The 5233-nt window shown below is 38.4% G+C and overlaps 1 non-coding gene across 1 annotated transcript; it reads left to right on the top strand.

Moving 5' to 3' along the window:
- The first annotated feature begins 4660 nt into the window (after positions 1–4660).
- Positions 4661–4767, top strand: LOC116137808. The gene has a single exon (XR_004129226.1). It is a non-coding gene; the product is annotated as a small nucleolar RNA R71 (small nucleolar RNA).
- The last annotated feature ends 466 nt before the right edge of the window (positions 4768–5233 follow it).

Consider the following 5233-nt stretch of genomic DNA (forward strand, 5'->3'; position numbering starts at 1 on the left):
TTAGCATTTTCCATAAATAAAATCTCAACAATCCTATTCTCATCATAGACTTATGCAATTCCTCATTGGCAACAACAATACAAAACACAAAAACAAACTAAACACAAAATTTTTCAAATTTTCCTACCCCCAAACTTAAAATGACATTGTCCCCAATGTCACATCATGCACATCTCAAGAATAGAAAAACTGAATTAAAGGGTATGAGATATTTCCTTGATTAATCCGTGAAGGCTGATTTTCGTTCAACATCATGCACACCCATTCCTTTGCTTCCTCATCATCATCATCTGTAAAACAAATGAAAATCTACAGGGCCCACTATGTTAGAAATCTCTGCTGATTAATAAGAAAAAAAATTACAACCTAATCTCAACCTTATCAAACTAAACCAGAAAATTTAAATAACAACAATTAACAATCTAACAAAAGGAAATAGGTTCCAATTTACAAGACAAAAAGAAATGAAATCAGAAAATAGAAAAACAAGTTTTTCAGGCTTCATTCGTCATCTTCTCTTCTCCTTCGATGTCATCATCTTCTTACATGGCATCATCTTCTTCCTCCTCTTGCCAATCTTGCCATTGGAAGTTTGATACATTAATGCCTAGATTGATGCAGCAGTTGTATTGCATCTCATACAACATTCTGGTCTGACCTGCCATCCAATCTTGATGTTGTTCCATTATGTTCACTTTGTCCAAGATTTGTTGCAACAACTCCCTTGTCGTGGATGTTGAACTAGAGGTTGTGGCAGTTGTTGTATTTCTTGGTCTTTTCAAGTCAGAGCTGGTTCCTTCACTGGTAGGATGCTCTAGGAGCTTGTAATAATAGTTTTGATCCTAGGCTTGGGCAAGATGAAGAAATGGTTCATCATCTACCTTCTTTACTCCCACTCAAGTGCAAATCTTAGTGATGAGATGTGGGAAGGCAAAGCTCTTTCGCCCTGGTTTAGCTGCATGCCGTATACTCTCCATTATGATATTCCCCACATCCATTTTCTTTCCAGTGGCAATGGCATAAAGTAAAACTACGCACTCAAAAACCACTATACTGTAGTGCGTTTTTGGAACCATCCTCGCACAGATAAAGTACTGCCAAATTCTAGCCATAGGGATCAAATTAGTCCCTTTTATGCTTCTCCTTCCCTTCTTCAAAATTTCCCAAGATGTACCCGGCTTTGCAATAACCCTAAGAATCTCATCCTGGTTAATCTCCTACTTTTTGAATTCTACATACTCATCACAGTCAATTTGATCAATCTTGTAAAATTCATTGATAATCTTCGCACTAATTTGCACCCTAATACCCCTCACATATACATGCCCAGGCTCACACTCAGGGAAGTTTGCATAAAACTCTCTTACGATTGGCTCTATGGCTAAATGTTTCGGTTCAAGTAGAAAGAGATCCCAACCTCTCCCTTGGATCCAAGCTTCTGCATCGACTGTGGTCAATCCTCTCTCAACAATAAAACCTTTTTCTTTTCTTTTAATTGCTCCTTCGTAATGCTGCCTAGCCTTCTCATTCACAAATCTATTGTCGACTTGTTTTCCTTTACCCCGAGCAACCATTTTGAGTAGCATTTCGGCTTTCAATAATGTTCACTCAAATCTACCCCCAACTTAGTGATTCAACTTGAAAATTCAACACTAAAGCACAATTTCTACAACCGACAATCACTTCCTCAATTCACCCTAAGGTTTCAAAACTTACACTTACACTTACACCCCAAAATCACCACTTGTCCAAACTCAACCAACCAACTTCGAAATCACAAACCCACACTTCCTCAATACACACAAATTTCAACCCAAAATCACCAATCAATTCACGCCAATATCAAGCTCAAGCACTTCAATCAATTCATAAAGCAAGAATAACTGAAATTTGATTGAAATCAACACTAGATATACCAATTCGTACCTTGCCCACCTCATATTCACCCTTGATTTCACCAATTTCTTCCCAAATTGAAGGATCCCCAATATTTAGTAAACCTAGGGTTTTCGTGAATTCTTACTCAATCCTTGAAAAATTGAGATGATTTAGTGTTTATGAGGGTTAAGGAGTGGAGTAGTGGGAAGAATATTCATTGGAAACACTCTGGATTGAAGGTGGAAGTGTATGGTTCTTGGAATTTTTTGGAAGCTCTCGCGAAAAATGAAGAGCCACCACGAGTTTATATAAAAAGCAGTTTTCGCTGCGGCGAAGTTCTTGAATCATTTGTGTGATACGTTTGATGCTACTGCGATGGAATTTTCTCTCTACAGCGTACTTTGGCAGTGTGTACAATGTCGTGGTAAAGAATAAACTTTGCTGCGGCAAAATTTGGAATTCCATTAAGTCTAATTTTGGCAGTGTAAACAATGCTGCGGCGAAGAATAAACTTCGCCGCGGCAAAATCTGGAAAATTCCAATACTTGCCACATTTTGATCATTCACCTGAAACACCAAAAGACAAACATAATTAAACTATTTCCTAAGTCATAAAACATATAAATGAATTTAACACAACTAAAAATGAGAACACTTGGATCGCCTCCTAAGAAACGCTTGTTTATAGTTAGAAGCTCGACTTTCTCAAGTCCTTCGTCAATCTGGACTATCCAGATACATCTCTTCTCGAACATTTTCCCTACACTGAGGCTTCAATTGTTGATGATTCTTGTCACATCGGGTCTTTGTTGAGAACTTAACCACCCATTTCCATCCTTTGGTCATTCCTTTTAGGGTTCGAGCATTCTCATCAACAACTTTCTGATTTTTTAACTTTCCAACAGCATTCTTGAACTGAGAAGTTCGTCCCTTGTGAAGACATTTGATCGATTGTGACCCATCTAGGTATGTTGTGTAAACTTCTGGGTTATGGTCTTCATCTTCGATTTGCCTTGACTTGACCATGCATCCCTTAATTGGCGATTTAGGATCATCAATATTGGAAGTTTTAATTGCCGACTGATCCACCGAGTCAATTTTGAAACATGAATCTTGCTTCGATGGAACTTTTAGAGTCTCAAGGACATTGAATTTCACTTCCTTCTCTTGCACCCACATGATCAACTTCCCCTCTTGTACATCAATTAGGGCTCTTCCGATAGCAAGAAATGGTCATCCCCAGATGAGAGGAATCTCCTTGTCTTCTTTCATATCCAACACAAAAAAGTCTACTGGAAAAATGAATTTATCCATCTTAACCAGTACATCTTCAATAATGCCCCTTTGATGCTTGATGGATCTGTCTGCAAGCTGTAAGGATATGGTTGTAGGCTTCACTTCACCAATCCTTAATTTCTTGAAAACGGAAAAAGGCATTAGATTTATACTTGCACCCAAATCACACAAAAATTTATCAAATGTAATATCTCCTATGACACAAGGGATAGTAAAACTCCCTGGATCCTTAAGTTTTAGTGGTAGCTTCTTCTGTAGAATAGCACTACACTCTTCTGTAAGCATCATTGTTTCCTCCTCTTCCAACTTTCTCTTGTTTGCTAGAATATCCTTGAGGAACTTAGCATAGCTTGGAATCTGCTGCAAGGCATCTACAAAAGGAATGTTAATGTGCAGTTTTTTAAATACATCAAGGAATTTCATGAACTGCTTATCCCGGTTTTGCTTTCTGAGCCTCTAAGGAAAAGGCACAAGAGGGGTGTGATGTGCCAACTCCAATGGTATCTCAGGAAATGGCAATTTTTCCTTCTTTTGCTTTGGCCTCTCTTCCCTCTTCGGTTCTTCTTCTTTGGGACTCGTTGGCTTCTCTTCAACCATGACTTCTTCCTCGATTTCTTCATTGGATTCTTCCTTCGCTTTACTTGGTGGGTTCTCATCCTTCCCTTTTTGTTTAGCCTCTTCCAAGACTTTTCCATTTCTTAAAGTTATTGCATTTACTTGTTCACGTGGATTTGTCACCGTGTTACTTGGTAGGGAACCTTGTAGTCGCTCATTCAGCTTTTTGGCTAATTTCCTCATTTGTACCTCCAAGTTTCGAATGGACGCCCCTTGGTTTTTGAAATTTGCCCTTGTCTCACTCATAAGACCTATGGTCTCTTGCATGAACTTCTCGAACATATCCTCCAATTTCGAAACTCATTGATCCCTTGGTTGATTTTGCACCCCACTTGATTGTTTGGCATTGTTCTTTGATTCCATTGATTATTCTGATTATTCTTATTGTTCTGATTGTTTTGATTACCCCAAGACAAGTTTGGATGATTTCTCTAACCAAGATTGTACGTGTTGGAGAAATGATTGTTCTATTGTCTTTGCCAAATAATTGACTTGTTCTAACGATGAAGAAGCTGAAGCAAAGGTGTTCCCCACTTGGCATTCATTACTCACATGGTTACCTACACAAAAATCACATGTCGTTTGAGGTGTTTGAATAGAATTTACCTGTATACCCTGTAATTGCTTCTGAAGTGTTGTAACTTGGGTTGAAATGGCCGTGTAAGCATCAACTTCATGAATACCCATAGACTTCTTCAAATGAATTCTTTCATTAGGTCTTTGATAGTTGTTACTTGCCAAGACTTCAAGTAACTCATATGCTTCTTCAGGTGTCTTGTTTTGCAATGCTCCTCTAGATGCTGCATCCACCATTATTTGCACATTTGTTAGTAACCCATTATAGAAAGTTTGGGCTTGCATCCAAATAGGCAAACCATGGTATGGACACTTTCTCAACAGTTCCTTATATCTCTCCCATGCTTCATAAAGTGACTCATTCTCTTCATGGAGAAATGATATGATATCATTTCTCATCTTTGCAGAATTCGCTAGAGGGAAGTATTTAGTCAGGAACTTTTGTGCCAATTCATTCCAAGTTGTGATTGTTCCTGCTGGTAGTGCCATTAACCATCCCTTTGCTTTATCCCTTAATGAAAAAGGAAATAATCTTAATCTGAGGGCGTCGTCTACACTCCATTTGACTTGAAGGTATCGTGGATCTCTAAGAAGTTTGCAATGTGTGAATTTGGGTCTTCCTTCATATATCCTCTAAATTGTACTGACTGTTGTATCATTTGGATGAGAGCTGACTTTATTTCAAAATTATTGGCCTGCATTGGTGGTCTAGTGATACTTGGACCACTACCGTCAACAGAGGGAACTGAGAATTCCCTCAAAGTTCTGGTTTCAGCCATCTCAATCACTATCACTTCTCATTCTCTTCTCTCTTTGTTAAGTCTTCTTGCGATTCTTTCAATCTATGGATCAATAGGAACCACTGGAT

This window comes from Pistacia vera, unplaced genomic scaffold, assembly GCF_008641045.1.
Source record: "Pistacia vera cultivar Batoury unplaced genomic scaffold, PisVer_v2 Contig333, whole genome shotgun sequence".
Lineage (NCBI taxonomy): Eukaryota > Viridiplantae > Streptophyta > Magnoliopsida > Sapindales > Anacardiaceae > Pistacia > Pistacia vera.